The sequence below is a fragment of the Zosterops lateralis genome (assembly GCF_965231275.1).
Source record: "Zosterops lateralis genome assembly, chromosome: 1".
NCBI classification, from domain to species: Eukaryota; Metazoa; Chordata; class Aves; order Passeriformes; family Zosteropidae; genus Zosterops; species Zosterops lateralis.
The window spans coordinates 151512652-151534126 of record NC_139762.1 but is presented as its reverse complement, the minus strand read 5'-3'; the positions used below and the strand labels follow the sequence as shown (position 1 = coordinate 151534126).

The 21475-nt window shown below is 44.6% G+C and overlaps 1 long non-coding RNA gene across 1 annotated transcript in view; it reads left to right on the top strand.

Annotated features, from left to right (window-relative positions):
- LOC310910070 overlaps nucleotides 1-21076 on the top strand; it is a 603801-nt gene extending 582725 nt beyond the window's left edge. Inside the window, exon 2 of the long non-coding RNA XR_014590246.1 lies at nucleotides 20967-21076. This is a non-coding gene — a long non-coding RNA (uncharacterized lncRNA). The remainder of the gene's footprint in view (nucleotides 1-20966) is intronic.
- The last annotated feature ends 399 nt before the right edge of the window (nucleotides 21077-21475 follow it).

Genomic DNA, 21475 nt, shown 5'->3' with positions numbered 1-21475 from the left:
TGAGAGCAGAGCCTGACCCATCCCTGGCTACACTCTCATTTCAGGGAGTTTTGGAGAGTCATCCTTTTCTCCAGGTTAAGTCTCCCCAGCTCCCTCAGCTGCTCCTGGTGCTCCAGACCCTTCCCCAGCTTTGTTCCCTCATCTGGACATGCTCCAACCCCTCAATATCCTCCTTGTCATGTGGGGCCAGAACTGGACACAGCACTCAAGGTGCCTCAGCAGTGCCCAGCACAGAGGGACAATCCCTGCCCTGGTCCCCTGGCATTCCCTTCCATTGATTCCTTATGGTTCCCTTGCTTTTCACTACACCAGGAGCCAGGTACTCTCTGCAGCATCACTGAATTCCGTTATATTTAAAAAAAAAAATAAAGAAAGGAAATATTTTTTTAAATTATTATTTTCCCAAAAGAGACCTGCAAGACAAATTTTTAGAAGCCCAGCAGAAACCAGGCATGATGCCATATCCCGAATTCTCCTCTTTTCCACACGCCTGATGCATTTTCAAGGATTGCAGCTTTTCTTGCGCAGGGCGATGCCGTTCCACGATTGCGTCACTGTGATCACATTTTGAGCTAAAAGATCCCTGGAGCTGGGACTCACTCCTCCAGGTTTTGCATCAGAATTGCTCCCTCCCAGCTACCGAAATTATCGACACCTCTGTCGTTCCTCGGGAGGGTGGATCTGTGCTTCATTTGTACACACTTCACTCTGTGCTGACAGATGTCTTTGGCTCCTCGGAGAATGTCTTTATGAAAAATGTCAGTGATATCAAAATAAGCCACAGGGATTTATTCACATGTTATCACTAGAAAAAGATATTCCTCCTCTGTCTTTTATTCCCTGCCTTACAGTAGCAATAATTTTCATATCCACTTCCACTCAACATTGATTTTTGGTGACTGGGCTGTGCAGCTGCACAGGACATGGAGAACAGATAAGAACCTTCAGGTGGGGTGGGCAGTCTTCACAGGTGATCTCTACATTAATAATTAAAAGGTCAAACCTACTGAGGGTGGAATCATGGAACGGTTTGGGTTGGAAGGAACCTCAAAGCCCATTTTATTCCAACTCCTGCCACAGACAGGGACATCTCCCACTATCCCAGGTTGCTCAAAGCCCCATCCAACCTGGCCTTGGACATTCCCAGGGATGGGGCAGCCACAGCTTCTCTGGGCAGCCAATTCCAGTGCTTCACAACCCTCTCAGTAAAGAATTCCTTCTTAATGGCTCAGATGGTTTTTGTCATGATCTGGACAGAGCACAGGCCAGGGTCTCTTCCCAGCAGGTGCAATGAGCAGTGTGCCCTCATTCTTGGGGATGGGACTTAGAGGCCACACCCCTGGATGTGGTCCATGCTATATCAGGGGGTCCTGGAGACCAAAAATCCCCCCCCAAATGTGTTTTAATTATTCATCCCAATGTAGTGTATGCATTTTTTAGGGCTGGATTTTCTACTGTCTCCAATCAGGATAAATCTGCTCTTTGTTAGTAAAGTTTTAGTTTCTGTTCATGATGCTCAAGGCCATGGTGCCCATTCATTCAAAAATCATTTCCCAAAGTCATGGAAATTCTGCCTTCCCTCTCTCTTGCAGCAACGTTTCTCCTTGAAAAAAAAAAAAAAAAAAAAAAAAAAAGGGAGGCTCTTTACAGGAGCCTGAAGTGACAGGATAAGGGGGAATTGCTTCAAACTGACAGAGAGTAGGTTTAGATGGGATACTGGGAAGAAATTCTTTACTGTAAGGGTGGGGAGGCCCTGGCACAGGTTTCCCAGTTAAGCTGTGTCTGCCCCATCCCTGGAAGTGTCCAAGGCCAGGTTAAATGTGGCTTGAAGCAACCTGGGGTAGAGGAAGGTGTCCCTGCCCATGGCAGGGGGTGGAATGAGATGATATTTGAGGTCCCTTCCCACCCAAACCATTCCATGATTCTCTGAAATGCACCAGAGTCCTCCCACTTCAGAATTCTAGAGATAAAAAAAAAAAAAGCTTTAGAACTTCTTTGAGTAGAAGAATCCTGATTCTGTAATAACAGTGATGGTACTGCACCAAATTCCATAAATAATGTCTTTCAAGGTTTATTGCTCAAAAACCTAAGAGGAGAAGATAAAATTGAAATGATCACATTAGAGATGTTGCACAAAGAATGACTTTTCCTGTCTAACGTTAATAGGCAAATAAGTTATATTTATGTTCATACATCACCAGTTTTGAAGGGAAATATATTATTATGCTAAAAATGCCATAAAATAGCACAGCACACTTGGACTGGCAGTCATCCGTACCAAAAATGACATCCTAGGGCTTGGTTCCTAAACACAAAATCTACAAGACTGTGAGAAATGGGAAAGGGTCAGAGTTAAGGTGACTGCACCTGGGCTAATTCCACAATTTCAATGCAACATCTGGCTTCCAAAACTCCCTGTTTTCCTCAGTTCTTCACCCTTCAGAAAATATAATCTCTAAGATGATCTTGAGGAGATGACTCAGTCTTCTGGAAGCTGAAATCGGCGGGTAAAATCCTGCACCTACTGAAAATAAATGCCAAAGCACACATTGCCCTTAAAAAAAGGCAAGGTTTCTGCCTTAGAAATGTTTTAGACTTGTTGGAAGACACAGTCTGAACCTGTCTCCTATGGAAATTGTGATGGAAGGCAGATTCCAGAAAGGTCTGAAAACAATTAACAATTGTAGTAGCAGAGATAGGATTGTGTTGGAAGGGACTTCAGGGATAATTTAGTTCCAGTCCTGGCTTTTTGTTTGTTCCTATCTAGAGATGAATGATCCAGCCTAGATCTCTGGGACTGCAGATGTTAAATCTGCTTTAAAATCCTGTGCACAGGCAGGAAGGACCATCCTGTGTCCAATGTCCCTCCCACGACCCCACAAAGCAGGGTAGGGAATCAGGGGATGAATCTTACAGCAAACTCAAATCCTACAGCCTGGACAAAAATGGATGAGGGGTGAACCAGCTCCTAGGTCAACATCAAAAGACTAATCCCTTTCCAGACCTTTCAGGAAAATAGGAGATAAGGAGAGGATTTTTTTAAAGGAAAAGCTCTGAGCTCAACCAAGGCTCCCCAGCATCTGGATCTTGCTGCCCTCCCTCTCTTTCCAAAAGGCTCCAATCCCACTCCAGTGTTGCAAACCTCGTGCTCTTGTCTGTCACTAAATTTTTTTTGCGAGGGCATCCAGAGGAGAAATTCCCTCCTGTGCCCCTGGCACTCGAGGAGGAGCAGAGGCACAGATCCAGCAAAGCCACTGGATGCTGTTTGCAAGCACAGTCCTGTCCTCGGGTTCCCAAAACTCCGGGCACATCTGGGGGGCCCTGGTGTGATAAGGGCTGTCACCAGGCACTCTGCAGCAAGCAGAGCAGTGTCAGCAGCCTGCTGTCCCAGGAAATGGAGTAAAACCTGCATTAACCAAGGCTATGAAGGCACAACAAAACCTGGAGGCTCTCATCCAGGCATCACTCTGTCTTTGAGAACAACGTGGTGATTTTGGGCCAAGGAAAGTGTTAATTAAACCCACACTGACTCCTGCTGAAGCCTCAGCAAGGTACAGGCAGGTGAGAGCCTGTTCAAGGGCACTTATTTCTCTCATTATTTACACAATTCATTGTATTTAAAGTCACTCTGTTGGCTCGTTGGGGTTTTTTTGTTTGTTTGTTTTTGTTTTTTTATTTTCAAATTATCTCTGTCAAAAGGTAATTTATGGAGTGAAGCTTGTAAGAGAAAGCCAGACTTCCTGCTGAGAAACCTTTTCTGTGGTTGGCTGTAGACAGGATTTTCACCCTCCAAAACTCTGGCATAGCAGTTTGGACAGAGAAGAAAATGTTGGTTTTTATTCACTGTGTCAGGGGATGGTTTCAGGTCATGGTTTACAGGAGAGACAGGGAGGACTGGGAGAAAATTCCTAATTTCCTGCTCTTAAGCTGCTGCTAAAAGAGGGTCTGGAAGCACAAAGGATTTAAGAGGAATTTATCTCCATTCCTAGTACAAAAAAAAAAAAATAAATAAATAAAGGAGAGTGGGAAATAGGCTTGCATTAAAAAATTAGTATTTTGCCTATTGTATCAATATCAATATTGCAATTGCATTAATATTGCGTTTGTATTAAGCCTTTATTAACAAGTGTTGGTGCTGCTGCAGGGCCAATCCCAGCATCAATCCAAGCTGGGGATGAGCAGATGGAGCAGCCCCGGGGAGAAGGACTTGGGGAGCTGGTGAGTGAGAGGCTGGGCATGACCCAAGCCATGTGTGCTCCAACCCCAGAAATGCAAATTTGTCCTGGGTTCATCCCACAGTTTGGGCAGCAAGAGAGGGGAGATTCTGCCCCTCTTGCCCCATTCAGGTGAGACCCCACCTGCAGAGCTGCCCCAGCCCTGGGGCCCAGCACAGGAAGGAGCTGGAGGTGCTGGGGAGAGTCCAGAGGAGGCACCAAGGGGATCAGAGGGATGGAGCAGCTCTGCTGTGAAGAAAGTCTGGGAAAATTGGGATTGCTCAGCCCAGAAAAGAGAGGCTTTGTGGTGACCTAGTTGTGGCCTTCCAGGACCTGAAAGAGACAATAAGGAAGATGGAGAAGGATTATTCACAAGAGCATGGAGTGCCAGTGATGCCTTAAGCTTTAGCTTTCATGTATTTCAGATTCAGTGCTGCCCAGGGGTGCAGTTCTGAGCCTCACATTAAGTGTCACTCAGCTCTTCACAGAGCAGGGAGACAAAACAAATCCTTTTTCTGCTGGAGACCAAGGACAACTTTCAGGCCCAAAAGCACAAACAATGATGGACTGAAGGGAGAAAACAAGAAGGATGGGACCTCACAACCTGAAGCTGTAATTGGACAATTAAACCCCAATAGGCAAATGAACCAAAACTTATAAAAGTGTGAGACCTCATGACCAGTCGTCCATTTTGTGACCATTCTAAGTTCATCTTGGGTGTAGCCCTGGTCAGGCCCTGTCCTGCCCAAGGTGTATCCTTAAAGGCCCTCCAAGAAATATCTATTTTATTCTCTAGCTTTGTCCAGTCTCTGTTCCAGATCACCTTCCCAAGGCATCTCCAGGACGAGTGGGAATGGCTTCAAACTGACAGAAAACAGGTTTAGATCAGATATTAGGAAAAGCCTGTCCCTGTGAGGGTGCTGCAGCCCTGGCACAGATTGCCCAGAGAAGCTGTGGTTGCCCCATTTTTGGAAGTGTTCCAGGCCAGGTTGGACAGGCCTTGGAGCAGCCTGGGATAGTGGAAGGTGTTAGAACTGGATGATTTTAAGATCCCTTCCAACCCAGACCATTCTATGATTCTGTCATATGGATATAGATATATGTAGCTATAGATACTGATCTATATGGTATAGATAGAGATGCACACAGACATCTAAATATATCTACTGTGAAAGGGAGAGAACAGTTCTTAGTCACATCATCCTGGCATGGAACTGTTCACACCAGGAATTGTGTGACTGGTAATTTCTTTCAAGCAAGGAAGGGGATTTTGCCCCGCAGGCCCAACCTGCTGTCACATCACAGAGTCATCAAAATAACCTTGAGACTTCCACCTTCATCCCCAAATTCAACCAAGACTGTCTCAGGATTTCATGTATCTCCATTGAAGACATCATGTATATTTCCTGGAGCAAGTCTAGAGGAGCCCATGGAGATGCTCCAAGGTTGGAGCCCCTCTGCTCTGGAGCCAGGCTGGGAGAACTGGGAATGTCCAGCCTGGAGAAGGGAAGGCTCCAGGGAGAGCTCAGAGCCCCTTCCAGTGCCTGAAGGGTCTCCAAAAGAGCTGGAGAGGGACTTTGGATAAGGAATGGAGTGATAGGACAAAGGAGAACAGCTTTAAACTTGCAGAGGATGGGTTTAGATGGGATATTGGGAAGGAACTCCTCTCTGTGAGGGTGGGGAGGCCCTGGCACAGGTTACCCAGAGAAGCTGTGGCTGCCCCTGTATCCCTGGAAGTGTCCAAGGACAGGTTGGCTGGGGCTTGGAGCAACCTGGGATAGTGGAAGGCATCCCTTCCCATGGAACTCAACCTTCCAACCCAAACCATTCCATGTTTTTAGGAAATTTACAGAAGTGAGAGGAGAAGAAGTGGTATAGAAATACAAAAATGTTTTCCTGCTCCAGCCTTGCTCTCTCTGGAGGAGAAAGAAAGAAATGGACAAAGGGGACCTTAATTGTATCTTGGAGGAAGGTGCAGGTTGTCTTTAAGGGATGCATAAAATGCAGAGCTGTTTGGGAAATTGATGCATTTCCAGCATGGATTGTTTGGAGAGCTGAGCTCTCTCTTCACTAATGTCCCAGTAGAGAACTGATAAGAAACTTGTTCCTGATAAGGGAAAGGATTAGGAAGGGAATCTCTGGAGGAGATAAACCATCAACTCATTTTTAGCCTTCCAGAGAAATCAGCCTCAGAGAACTTCCAGAGCCACCTTGTCTGGCAAATTTGCCTCCCTTCTCTACAGGAAAGCCCAAATCTTGATATTTTATGGAGCCACTGCGAATGTGAGTTTCTTTTGTGGAAGAGATTTTAGATTTCTATCATCAGCTCTGTCATTAAGTGACACTCACCAACCACTGCTGCTTTCAGATTACATTTTTCAGATGCAAAGCAACTTAACCTGATTTTGCAATTTGCTATCTGGAATCTCAAAAAAAATTGGAAAACAGCTAAATTAAGGAGCTTTGTTCATGAGTATCCAGGACTCTAATATACAGCAGACAGTGCTGAGAGTTGGGAAAGGAGTTAAAACTGATTTTCTCTTCAACGTGTTTAGAAATCTTCGGCTGAGTCCCATCATCATCTGGCAGAGCAATTCCTCACAGATCTTTATTCATCCTGATTATTTTGTTCTGTGCTCTGTAGGATTTATTTTTCTCCCTTAATGAAAGGCAAATTTTATGCTTGAAATCGAGAATGACCATTTTCACCTTCCATAAAGTGAGAGGTTAATTGTCCACCCAAGGAGAAAGGCTCTAATGACCACTGCCCATTAAAAATGTCAGGAAGATTCTGCTGTGCACTTTCTCTTTTGGAATAAACCCTGTAGGGCAAAAGGAGTCCACAGTGTGTAGTTTTATAGCACAATTCCATCCCATTTTCCATTCATTTCTTGCTAACTCTGCGCTGTATTCAAACAAGTCATGTCTGCATTTTATTCCTCTGGCAAATCATTCAAAACCAAACGGAGACTTTCCCTGCTCCAGCTTGGCAGGTGTTGTTTGAAAGTTTTCTGCTTGGATAGCAGGGAAAGGTGTCCTGCTGTGACAGAAGCAGCCAAAGGAGGAATTTACCACTTGTCCTCAGATCCAGACAGATGTGAGTCAGCTTTAGTCTGGAATTCTGCTGTAAATCTGTTGGAGGAGCCAAGGTCTGTGTCCATGGCTTTATACCCCACACAGGGCCAATATTGCACAAGACTTTTCTTTAATTTAGAAACTAGGAAAAAAAAAAAAAAAAAAAAAAAAAGTCCAGTTTCAGGCATCTTCTGCTCTGCACAATAGAAGGACGTGACAATTATCGAGGAATTTATCTACCTAAGAGGATCATTGTCTTCATCTTAGAGGTGGGAAGTTTAGATGCAAGGAGTATTCCTGATCCACAAAATTCTTCACCATCTATTTGAAGATTCTTCCCTTCTGTTCCACTCTCATGAGACCTCACCTGAAGCACAGAATCCAGCTCTGGAGTCCAACATCAGAGGGATGTGGAGCTGCTGGATGAGTCCAGAGGAGACCTCAAAGATACTCCAAGGGCTGGAGCCCCTCTGCTCTGGAGCCAGGCTGAGAGAGCTGGGAATGTCCAGCCTGGAGAAGAGAAGGCTCCAAGGAGAACTCACAGTGCCTGAAGGGTCTCCAAGAGAGCTAGGGAGGGACTTTGGATAAAGGATGGAATGTCAGGACACAGGGAATGGCTTCCCACTGCCAGAGGGCAGGGTTAGGTGGGATGTTGGGAGGGAATTCTTCTGTGAGAGTGGTGAGGCCCTGGAATAGGTGTCCCAGAGAAGCTGTGGCTGCCCCTGTATCCCTGGAAGTGTCCCAGGCCAGGTTGGATGGACCTTGGAGCAACCTGGGATAGTGGAAGGTGTCCCTGCCCATGGCAGGAGTTGGAACAAGATGATCTTTAAGTTTTATTTCAGCCCAAACCATTCCATGTTTCCATGGTTTTTTAAAAAGTCTGTCTGTGATATGAAATAAACTAGTGCAGGAACTCTTCTCTGTCTCTGAGGTGAATCTGCCCAAACTGACTAGGTTCACATTAAATAACATTTTTCCCTGATTCCACTGTGGAAGTCCTTTGATTCTGGTTGATTTTAACACACAATAATAATCCAGGTGCATGTGTCCCAAGTGTCTAATCCCACGTGTCTGATTGAAGGAAGGTAAACAAATAACATATTCTTTCTTTTTCCCCATTTATTATTTAATTCCAGGTCTTATTTATTAATTGAGATGTCAATATTAATAACCCGCCCCAGACTGTGGGAAATGCTGAGGAGTCTGGGAGTGCAAGGTGAGAGTTGAGAGCTTCCAGACTTGATGTTTTCTTATTTATAGGGAATACCTGCGGTCTATCAGCAGGGATAGCAAAGGCTGGTGGAGAGGAAGCTCCCCAGGTTTATTCCTCTCTCTGCCAGCATGACCAGATGATTCCATGATATTCTGCAAAGACAGCTCCTTTGTCCAGCCTTTGGAGTGGTGCCAAGGAGAAGCCCTGCAGACATTCTGGTGTTCTGTTCTGCTGCAGGAGAGATTTTTGTGTTCTCACAGTGCTCAGCACAACAGGGCTTTGATCCATGGTTAAGCATGGAATAAATAAGAATATCCAAGCGCCACTTGTGTTTTATCATGGATGATCCTTGTGACCTAAAAACTACATCCAGAGTTATGACACAAAGGTAATTCCTCTGGCACAAAGTGTCCATTTCCTGACACACACACAGGGAACATGTGAAATTCTTCCCACAGACTATTGTGTCCACTTAAAGCGGTTAAAAAAGGGATAAATTCCGGGGGGAGGGAAGAACTATTAATAGAAGAATATGCAACATAAAAATCCCATGTCTGTGTCCAAAGACCCTGGACCACGATGTCCTGACATAGGACAAACACTCTAGGGGAATATATCACTATATCCCCATCTCTGGAAGTGTCCAAGGCCAGGCTGGATGGGGCTTGGAGCAAATTGGGACAGTGGAAGGTGTCCCTGCCCATGGCAGGGGTGTGGAACTGGATGATATTGAAGGTCCCTTCCATCCCAAACCATTTTGGTATTCAATGATCCTCACCCTGTTATAGCTTTTCCTATGCACATTCTCTTATTTCCTGTATATATAATTTATATCTCTATATATATGTAATATATTTTACATTTGTATTATATTATATTATATTATATTATATTATATTATATTATATTATATTGTATTATTTCCTGTATATAATATTTTATGTCAGTTGACAGGGACTTTATCCTGACCCTGTCCAGATGTTCTTGTATAAATCCCTGTGGTTACTCCTGACTTGCAGATGACACAGATCAAACCAACAGCCAGACTTTCCCATCTCTGGTTTTCCAGAGGGTTTGGGATTATCCCCCCATCCAGACAGTGACTCTCAACTCTTTTCAGATCCTGGTAATTTGAATTAAAATTCTGGAGAACAGCTCTGGGTTATGGGGGGATCACAACACACCTTTTTTTATCAAATGAAACAAAGAAGCCAAGATAAATATGTAGACACAGGAGGCTTCTTCAAAAATTGTTTCTGCATCTGTAGGTGCTTTAGTTCCTTTGATATCTCAGTGCTTTGATGTCAAAGAATTGACAAATCCTTTTGCTTTCTGGCCTTGCCCTAATCATTAAGTCTGCTGAGAGGGGATCCCTTGGGATGGATCCAGAGAAACAGGTGGACGGAGTGGAAGATGAAGGTTTTCATACCAAATTCGTGAAATCCCAGCACTGGGAGTTGGGAATGGGCTCTTACCTCTCTCAGATGTCTTAAGCACTCAGCCACACAATTTTTACAAAATTAAACCCATCATTGATGTGGATTTTGATGGACAAGTCTGAATAGAAAAGGCCTGAACGAAAAACTTATATTGAATTCCATCCCCAGCCCAAGTTTTGGAATGACATGGAAGGATCATAAGCACCAGGAGAGGGAATATCTCTGTAACAAGCCCCAGATGTGCTCAGTGAGGCTCTCCCTGATTTTTTTAAGCTCACACACGGATCCACAGATCTCCTGGAAGATTGCACTGAAACGGGGAGAGGCCGTCATAGGGGGCAATAACTGGGGAGAGCACAAGGGAATTTAGAGGCAGTGGGACTTGAGAAAATAATCTTTTTTCAGGTAATTCACTCTGAAACAATTTAATTTCCAGTTAAAATGGAAATGTTTTATGCTGGATCTACAAATACCTAAACTGAAGCATTTTTTATCTGAGAATGTATAAACCAGGTTTAGATTTTTTTTCCATTTCTTTTTATTTTAAGATGCCCAGGTAGACATCCTGACACCCTCAAATCACTGAGACAACCCTTTTGATGAAGAAGCTTTTTCTGATATTCAGCTAAACCTCCACTGGCACAACTTGAGGCCATTTCTTCTTGTCCTATTGCTTGTTACATGGGAGAAGAGACCATACAACCTCATTTCAGGGACTTGCAGAGAGCAATAAGGTCCCCCCTGAGCCTCATTTTCTCTAGGCTTGGCCCACCCAGTTCCCTCAGCCACTCCTGGTGCTCCAGACCCTTCCCCAGCTCCCTTCCCTTGTCTGGACATGCTCCAGCCCCTCAATTTCTTCTTGTTTTTTCAGTTATATCGCTCTCACCTCATTGTCATATTGCTTCCAGCCCAAAATCTCTGAAGATGAAACAAACAGGACCTCATGCCATGGCTGCTGATGTTCAAGAGAACCTTAACTGGGATTCCTTGTGGTGTGCTTCTGGCTTTCCACTTTTTTTTCCCCTTCGTTTGGGGTTATTTTGGTGTGGGGTTTTTTTGTTTTGTTTTGGTTTGGTTTTTTTGTTTGTTTGTTTGTTGGTTTGGTTTTTTGTTTTGTTTTTTTTGTTTGTTTGGTTTTTTTTGTTGTTGTTGCTACCTCTTCCCTCTTGTCTTGCACCTGCACTGTGGCACTTTAAGAGATGGAACCTCATCACTGTGTGTTTGTACCTCCTCCTGGTCCACTCCTGGAACGACTCAATCCTGTCCCAACAGCAGCCATCTGCACTGCCAGAGCAGCCAAGCCTCTCCTGCAGAGCACGGTGATCCCAGCTTCCCATCCACGTGGATCACACAGGTTTAGAGTCATATATCATGTCTTGGGTCATGCAACAAAAAAAAAAGTTTATTCTATTCCATCTGTTGAAAACGGCTGGAGATGTGTTTTATTTATCTCTTGTAACTCCAAGGGGGAGGGGGCAAGTGCCTTCTGCTAACAGGCCAGCTGTTAAAACAGGGTGGGGCAGTGTTCCTTAGCGCTTTCCACCCTCCATGGGGATATCTTCTGTTAATGGGCCATCAAGGCTCACCAATGACATCACACATTACATCATCCCAGTGATCCTCATCTCCTCCATGGGGATATCTTCTGTTAATGGGCCATCAAGGCTCACCAATGACATCACACATTACATCATCCCAGTGATCCTCATCTCCTCCATGGGGATATCTTCTGTTAATGGGCCATTAAGGCTCATCAATGACATCACACATTGCATCATCTCATTGTGAGATACTCCACCCAGAGGGGGAGCCAAACTGTTCCTACCCAGATAAAAACTGAGATGTAGAGACACCTACTGGATTCCCAAAGGAAGACCGGACTCATCTCGCCATTACTGGACTCTTTTTCTACAGGACCATCTCTGCTCCAACAGAACCACATCTGCCACTCCAGGAGGACTTACTCAGGACTGCTTCCAACACCCTGACCAACAGGGTGTCAGGTTGTATTCCAAGTCTGTCAGGGTTTCTAGGATTTTCTGTTTGTTTGCTTGTTTTTTGTGCTACTACATTTGTATTCGTATTATTTCTAGTAAAAATCTGTTATTCCTATTCCCAAATCTTTGCCTGAAAAGCCTTTAATTGCAAAATTATAATAATTGGGAAGGGACTTGGGGGGGGGGGGGGGGGGTACATTCTCCATTCCAAGGGAAACTCCAGCTCTTCCTGGCATGTACCTGTCTTCCCAAACCAAGACAGTCCTTCACCATGAGAAGGAACAGGCTCTACTCCTCATCACAGCCCCTCTCTGGGGCTGCAAAATTATCTTCTCACTGATGCAGCAAACTCTGCAAGGAGCCAGGAACACTCCAGGCTAAGAACATAAAAATGACTTTTAAATGGTCTTGTGACTCAAACTCAGTACTGGGAAAGGAGGAGAGATGCAAAGAGAAATTTTTTTTCTCTATATTTTAACAACCCCAGTTTAGTCGGGGATTTTATATAAATTAAATATCACTATCACTAAATGAAGCAAGAGGTCTGAGATTTAATCTGCATTTGCACTTAAGAACTATTTTATCATTTGTCTTTTGCATTATTTTTAGTTTGGGCAGGATGGAAAGCAAAAATAAAATCCAATTTGACATGGATGACTGAAATTATAAGGGGAAAGTCCTTCCTGATCTGATCAGATCTGGTGCCTGATCCAGCAAACTTTTTTCCATAACCTTGGAAACACCAAAAGCCCATCTTTGACCCCATTCTCAACTCCATCTTCCCTTCCATGAAATTTGGCTTTCCCAGGCTTCCCCTTTGACATCACTTGATGTTTCTAGAATGTGATATCTGAACAAATTGTCCCAAAAGTTCTTTCCAAATTGTTCTATTATTATTATTATGTTCTCTTTGTGTGTGTGTGTGTTTAAATTTATGGAAATGCTCAAGGAAAGCTCTGCATAGATTCATGGGATGGTTTATCTTGGAAGGAACCTTCAAGATAATTTCATTCTAACTCCCTGCCATGAACAGAGACACTCTCCATCAGACCAGGATGCTCCAAGCCCATCCAGCCTGGCCTTCAAGATCATTCCTCAGGAATAATGAATAACCAATCCAGCCTGGATGTTTCAGACAGTTTTGCCTTTAAAAATAATGCAAAGGAGTAAAAGAAAATGTGTTGAGTGATTTAAAGCCTTTATTTGGTTTAAATGATTGCCATTTGTATCTCCTAGCAGTGCAGTAGTGTGGAAGAAATTCCTGCTGCACCCCGGGAACAGGCAAACACCTCTTTGCTGTGAGTTATTTTAGGTGACATTCTGTAAACACTCAGCAATCCATCAGATCCCTGTAATGCATTGGTTTCTCAGCACAGGCTTTCTGTGAAAAATAATGAAATAAAGGAGCATTTGGAGTGATTTGAAAAGCTGTGAGTGTTTCCTGGCCATACAAAAAAGGGGATTGGCTATCTTGGAAATTCTTGCTTTACTTTCTGAGAGCTTTTCAGAGTTAAAACTCTTGGAATGACACTGGGGTCTAAATATGAGGCCAAAGATACGATTTCAGCAAAGGTGATGGTGTCTCTGTCTCTTATTTCCAGGGATTTCCACCTCAGATGGTGAGGACACACTCACAGCATCAGCAGCAAGTCTGACTTGGTGCTTTCCCACCTCCTAGACATCAAAATCCCTTCCATGGTGAGTTGTGAAAATGTGACAGGGAGAAGGCTACGGATGTCATCCACAAGAAGAGGAGAGCCATGACCCAGCTGCAGCTCCTCTCCTGCTCAGGGTTCCAAAGCTGGATCCCAAAGGAGCTGCACCTCTGGCATTTTGGATATCGAGGTGAGAAAGTGCTCCTGATGCCCTGAGAAACAGCTTTGTGTTGTAGAGAATCATAAAATCATGGAATGGTTTGGGTTGGAAGGGTCCTTAAAATCATCTCATTCCACCCCTCTGCCATGGGCAGGAACACCTTCTACTATCCCAGGCTACTCCAAGTCCTGTACAAGTCAGCCTTGAACACTTCCAGAGATGGAGCATCCACAATTTCTCTGGACAATCTGCAGCCCAATGTTCTGCCCCAGCCGGCTGAGCTTGGAGCTGTCACACTGCTAATATTGAGAAGAGGTGGTTGACTATAAACTCCCAAAAGTTATACCCCTAAGTGACAAGAGGTGAGTCCTGTTCCATTCAGAATTCTGGGACAAAGGCCTCTTCTGAAGCAGAAATGCCTTTGTTCCAAGCGTGCTTTCCCTACTCCTCTGCCACAGATTGGCTTTCTCAGCATCATGGAAATGAGAAGGCCTCGAGTCTCTTTTCCTCTCTTCTTCTAAGGGTTTGGATAAAAATCTCTTCAGACAGATTTTGCTTATTTCCTTCTCCAGTGATATGGAAATCTGGGGCCTTGGAGCAGATAGAGATTCCTTAATAGCTGGGGAGCATTAGCAATGCTGGAAGTATCCAGGCAGGAGTTTTAGAGCCCTCAGCTTTAACCACTGCTTGTGGTTTCATGCAAATTTCTAATCATAAGCACAGATATGCCTTTTTCTGACACTTCCTGACAAGTATTTTTACAACAGAGGCACCTGGAAACATCAGCTGGGATCGAGGCAAGGAGCTGTCGGGGGAAAAAAACTTTCCCTTGGAATGGCTGCAGCCTGAACATGTCTGAGTAGTGTGGGTGTCATTGTTTTCCAGATGGGAGTTGGAGGCAGGGAGGCTGTAGGTGTCCTGCAGCAGCCCAGAGACAGCTGGAATGGGAGTCAACCCAACTTCAACCACATCAGGGGCTGCATTAAAGGATGTGGGACCAGCTGGGCGAGGGAGGGGATTCCTCACTCTGGTGGTGCCTCACATGGAACACAGCATCCGTGCCTGAGGTCTGCAACATCAGAGGGATGTGGAGCTGTTTGGAGCAAGTCCAGAGGAGTCTCTGGAGATGCTCAGAGGGCTGGAGCCCCTCTGCTCTGGAGCCAGGCTGGGAGAGCTGGGAATGTCCAGCCTGGAGAAGAGAAGGCTCCAGGGAGACCTCAGAGCCCCTTCCAATCCCTAATGAGGCTCCAGGAGAGCTGGAGAGGAACTTTGGATAAGGGGTGGAGGGACAGGACAAGAGGGAATGACTTTAAATTCACAAAAGGCAGGGTTGGACTGAATATTAGTGTTGGGAAAGATGAATCAGGGAAACCTTATAAAAATGATTACTTGGCAAAATATTCTGAAAATGTGAAACCTGTAGTTGAGATAGAAATGGAAGCTTACTTTGAGTTGTAGGATACCGAGTCTTAGTTACTATATAACCTGAAGACAACAGCCTAGCCAGCTGAAGGAGAATCCCTTTGGATTGAACAATACCTTTCTGCTGGTATCCAAAGGGATCCAAAGGTCAATGTAGCAAAACAGAAAAGTCTAAAGAGTAGTTTTTAGAGTTTAAAATATAACACATGGTAATGTAGTAGTTCTTATAGGCTGTATGTAGATTCTATAGGATTTTGTGTCTTGTATTGGTTGGTCACTGTAAATTAGCATATTCATCACAAAAAAATTATAATATATTGTAACCAGGACCTCGCTCTCTTCGCTCCTCTTCACTCTCTTGGCTCTCCTCTTCGCTCTCTCTCTCTGGACCTCACTCTCCTTTCCCTGCTCTTACCTCTGCTCTCTTCCCCTGCACTCTAACCCCTGCCACATTGCTCTCTCTCTCTCCCCTCTTCTTAGCCCATACCCTCTTGCTCTCTCTCCCTCTCTCTCTAGGACTTCCCTTCAGCTGAAGCTGGTGGCTGAAGGGAAGGCCCTTTCTACCCAAGACCCTTGCAATAAAACCACATATTCTAGAACATCTCAGGTTTGCAGAGTTCCTTGTCCCTGTAAGTCACAGATGCCTCTACATATTAGGAAGAAATTATTGGCTGTGAGGGTGGGGAGGCTCTGGAACAGGTTTCCCAGGGAAGCTGTGGCTGCCCCATCCCTGGAAGTGTCCAAGGCCAGGTTGGATGGAGCTTGGAGCAACCTGGGATAGTGGGTGGCATCCCTGCCCACAGAAGGACCTTAGAACAAGATGATCTTTTAAATCCCTTCCAACACAAACTGTTTTGTGACTTTGACTTACTGGGAGCACGATGTTCAGCTGGCCCAGTTTCCAGCAGTGTGCAATTCTTCCATCAGGAGCTCTGGTTTCTTCCCCCCGAGAAGGAACCCAGAGGGCTGTTGGAAAGTTGCTCTGGCTTAGTGCACAGCTGTTGCCTTGAAATAGATGAGGGACCCAAGACCAACTTTAAATCCAGGTCTACCTTCTCCTAATGGTGAGGACTGAGGGTGGCCTTCAGCTGGATTTCATTGTCTGGTGTCAGTGGAAATAAGATATATGAACTTTTATCATTGTAGACTTGGTCCCTGATATGTTGAGCCATGGACCTGGACTGGAGCAGCCCCTGAGGTCCTTGGAGCAGCCAGGGCAGCTCAGATCCGAGATATTCCAGGAATGGTCCCCTGTGGGAGGACAGAGTGGACTGAGCATCCCCCTGCCAGTCCCACCCTCCCACTGAGACATCACTGATGAGACTCCATCTGTCCCTCTGAAAAATGGTTCCACTTGCTCCTTTCCTTGGACTAGCCCATGCCTTTTTCCTTCCATTCCTCCATCCATCCATCCATCCATCCATCCATCCATCCATCCATCCATCCATCCATCCCATACAAGCATGACTCTCATGTTTCACCAAAAGCCTTCACTCTCACCCAGATTTTTCCCTACCTTGCCAAAATTAGGGCTGACTCAGCTGCTGTTCCAGCAGGAGTTTTCTCTGTCTCCCAGCCTTTCCCTCGGCTTTGCCTCCGAGCAGGTGACATGGGCGACTTGTCCCGAAATCACGAAACCGCCGTTGACAAAATGTTTTATTCAGACAGTGACAGACACAGAAAGGCCGGGGGGTGTTGTTGGTTGTCAAGTTAAGCAGCCCTTTCACTGCAGCTCTTAACAGCTATTGTGGTTGCCAGGCACTGAGCAGGCTCTCGGATGATCCCACATCATGGAGATGCAAAGTGACTTGACAGCTCCAGGCTGGCTAGTTACATCTGTTAGTGGAGCTCGGGAAGTTGGTGCTGGTTACTGAGCCACGGGACTGTGTATCCAGCAAGGAATGACTGCTCCAAAGGCTCTGCATCTCTGGAAAATCGTCCCCACAATCCCAATGTGCAGCTGGAGGAGCACAGCTCCTTTTTTTTCTCATCCCTTCAAGTCGGGGATGTTCAGCTTGGAGAAGATTTCAGGGAGATCTTAGAGCCCCTTCCAGAGCTTAAAGGGGTTCCTAAAAAACAGGAGAGGGATTTTGGATAAGGAATGCAGTGATAGGACAAGGGGAATGGTCTTAAGCTGAAAGAGGGTAGGTTTAGATTGGATATTAGGAAGAAATTCCTCCCTGTGAGGATGGTGAAGCCCTGGCACAGGTTTCCCAGAGAATTAGTGGATGTCACATCCTGGCAGAGTCCAAGGCCAGCTTGGATGGGGCTTGGAGCAACCTGGGATGGTGGAAGGTGTCCCTGTCCATGGCAGGGGAGTGGAACAAGATGCTTTTTAAGATCCCTTCCAACCCGAAAAAGTTCTTAAAGAATATCCAGTTCCAACTCCCTGCTATGGGCAGGGACACCTTCCATGAGACCAGGGTGCTCCAAACCCTGTTTAATCTGGCCTTGAGCACTTCCAATGCAGGGGAACTCAGGAGAAATTACACAGGCAAGAAACAACACCAATTCACTCCATTGTCCACAAATAAACACATTCCCAGCGATCCCGGATGTATTGACAAAGTTGTAACTTCTCGGAAAGCAAGAGGATTTTGACAGTCACAAGCTTCTAGCAGCAGAAAAGAAAATGGGAATGAGTTCCTTGGGGACTGTGTTAGAACTGTATTAATTAGCCTGGGAACAATTAGACCTCTCCATCCACTGTGAGCTCCTGTTGCAAGCAAATATTTTTCTTGTAAAATATTTTTCTTGGTTCTGTTGTAATGACAGAAAATTGGTGTCCTGCAGGCAGGTGCATTCAGAAGGATTTATTTCCAGTAGGGATCCCAAACATCAGAAACTTCCCAGAAACTTCTTAATAAGTTCCTCAGCTCTTTATTAAACGTGATTGATATTTTCCTGGGTTTATACTTTGCTGCCATCATCTGTGCTTTGCTCATATTGCACCCTGCTTCCCACGGCACAGACCAAATTCCTCTCCAAATTGTTTTCCCTGCTGCTGGAGGGGACATTATTGATTTATCACCTTTTTAGGACATTGCTGTCACTAATTCCACAGGGGATGGGGGCCCCAGCAGCTGCTTTGAGCAGCACCCACCTCACTCATTGGCAGGACACAGATGGGATCAGAGCTGGAAGGATCCTTCAGAGCAGCTGTGAGAAATCCTCACAGACCAGGTTTACCTACTGCCACCTCAATTATTCCACAGTGTGAATGTTTTTTCTAGCACAAAATTGGGCAGAATAGCCCAAAGTCAAACTCACCGCAAGGACGAGTCAGGGCAGGGCTTGTAGTTGTAAATTAATTGACTTCTGGCTGTTTCATTCATTAGTTCAGCCAGAGGATGTGCAGTGAGTAAGGCTTTGCTCTGTCTAGCACAGAAAGGCTTCTCCCATCTCCCTTCTAATGGTTTCCTCAATGAAAGCCAGTGATTCATCCAAGCTCAGTGTGGGTTTTATCCATGTCACATCTGGAATGTAAAATCAAAGCCAGGAGCAGCTGTCATTCAAGCAGAGACTCTTTGAACTCAAGGAGAGTCCAGCTATGACTTATTGATGTCAAAACCCATCAAACTTTCACAAGGGTCAGTCCCAGCACTTTTTCTGGGAAGAAAAATGAGAGGCCTCTCAAAAAAATGAGTCCTAAAACCCCCATATTTACAGGAGCTGCTGAATTCAGTGCAGGACTTCAGAGCTAATCCAACATTGTCCAGATAAAATGGAGAACCAGGCACGGGGAGGAAACAGCTGGATCCCCTTTTCCTGCAGCTGTTTCTTCCCGGTAATCAAAACTAAAACTGAATTCAGCCAAAAAATTTAGCAATATAATAAATTCAGCTTTGAAGCATCTCACTGGACAGCATGGTCATGGTACTCAGTCTGTGAGGAACCAGTTTCCATCCTCTCCCAGTTATCGCTGAGGAAAGTTCAGGGATGAAGATTAATTCTGGAGAATTTCTAGAGAAAACAAGGGAGGGAAAAACAATCTGTGGTCAATTGCCCTCTAGGCTCCTGCTGGGAGAGGAGTCCAAGGAAGGAAGAGAAAGGGGGAGGAAGAGGGAAAGGAAAACAGGAGAAGGAAGAGAAGGAGAAACAGAAAGGGAAGAGAAAAGAAGGGAAGGGGAAAGAAAAGGACAAGGGGGAAGGAAAGGGGAAAGGGGAAAGGGGAAAGGGGAAAGGAAAAGGGAAGCGGAAGGAGAAGGAGAAGAAAAAAAGAGGAGAAAGGAGGAAAAAAGAGGAGAAAGAAGGAGAAAGGAGGAGAAAGGAGGAGAAAGGAGGAGAAAGGAGGAGAAAGGAAGAGATGACTTGGCAAAAGTGACAGGGTTTTATTTCCTATTACAACACATTTTCTTGTGGGAGACGAAAGACTTGAGTCCTCTTCTCTCCCTCCCTCCCTTCCCCGAAGTCCTTCACCACCGAGAATATTCCCCTTTCCCTCCATTCCCTCAGCGTCTGATCCCAGTGATTGCCAAGGGCAAATTCTCAGCTTTCACCTTTACTCAGTCCCCGGGAGAAGCTGGACTTTGCAGTCACAGTTTTTTGCCACCTCGTAGAAGTTCCTAACAGGGAGATGGAGATAATTGATTTCTAGAAAAGGCTTTTAGGAAAGAAAAATGAAGTGTCACTATTTAGCAGGGGATGGAGAAGCACTTCCCGTCCTCCTCTCACATTCATTTTCCAAGCACAAATGCCACCAGTCCAGCATCTCAAAAGTACCCTCAGGATCCACTAATTTAAGTAATGTGTGTCTGTAGTGTGACCTTGCAAGAAGATGAGTACTTAATGTCCCACTGTTGTGCTTGGAGGATGGAACTCCCCAGTACCTGCTTTTTACTCCAACACTGTTTAAATACGAAGCGATTACTTGTTATGAAAATTTGATATAACACTTTAATGCTCAAAAAATAAATCCCATCTGTTTGATTCCCCCCAAGAGGAAGGGGAAAAGATTCATTAATAGAAATACATGGCATTTCTATGGGAAAAAAATAGCTTTATTTATGTAACTAAGGGTAACCACATGAAATTAAAGATGACAAAAAATCAGCAGAATAACATAAAAACCATCCTAGAATTCTATTTATTCTGGCTCACCCACAGTCTGCAGCAATTTTGTTACAAGCAAAAAAGAAAATATTTAGATTTTCTGTGAGATTAATCAGTTGATTATTTGTCTCTGCCACTGGTCCTGAATCTTTAAACTGGGAAGAGAAAAAGAACCAAATTAAAATCCAAGAATCCTAAATCATTCATGGGATGGAAAGGCAGCATTATGGGTTTGCAGGTGAAAAATCTCCCAAACTAATCAGCTTCAGCTTTCCTGCCATCAGCAAGCCTGGCAGCCACAACCTTCAGAACCAGGCAGTGACCTTGTTAAAGAGGACATGGTGACATTCCCCCCTTCCTAAAGGTCAGTGGCTCTCACAGGGAAACCCAGGATTTCTTCTTGGCAAAGAGGGGAAAACCTTTCTGCCTATTTTGCACAGAGAATAATTAATTTGGTTATTTACTGTCACACTTGAACAAGGGGGTTCACACTTTTTAAAGGATATTCCTCTCTTGGACCTCATCTCCTCTGTTCCCTTGGCAAAATAACCTTTCCTGGGTTTTTCCTTTTCCCATGCTAGATTTAAGCAGCTGGTGTGAAGCCATTTGTCAGCCTCTCCCGTCTCCACTACAAAGTCTGAATGCAAATCAATAAATTATTCCAGTTCATTTCTCATGAAAGTAGCAGGCACCTCTCAGAGAACATCGTGTACAAGAGTCAATCAAGAGAGGCCAGAAGAACAGAAAAAAAAAAAAAAAAAAAAAAAAAAAAAAAAAAAAAAAAAAAAAAAAAAAAAAAAAAATTATTTTTCTTGAGATCTGGGCTTTGGGTTGGAAGGGAACTAAAAATCATTCAATACCATCATCTGCCATGGGCAGGGACATCTTCCACTGTCCCTGGTGGCTCCAAGCCCCATCCACCCTGGACTTTGACACTTCCAGGGATCCAGGGGCAGCCACAGCTTCTCTGGGAACTCCATGCCAGGGCCGGGTGGAATTTCTTCTGAATTTCCCATCTAACTTTTTCCTCTTTCAGTTTAAAACCATTTCCCTTGTCCTGTCATTGTCTATGAAAAATGTCACTTCTCCTTTTTTTTTTTTTTTTTTTTTTTTTTTTTTTTTTTTTTTTTTAATAATCACCCTTTAATTAATTCCAAGGAAAACTTGTTCAGAAGAAATAAACCACGATGTGGATGAGAACAAAACCAGCAGCTTGGAAGTGATTTAGTTAATAGTGAACCAGACATT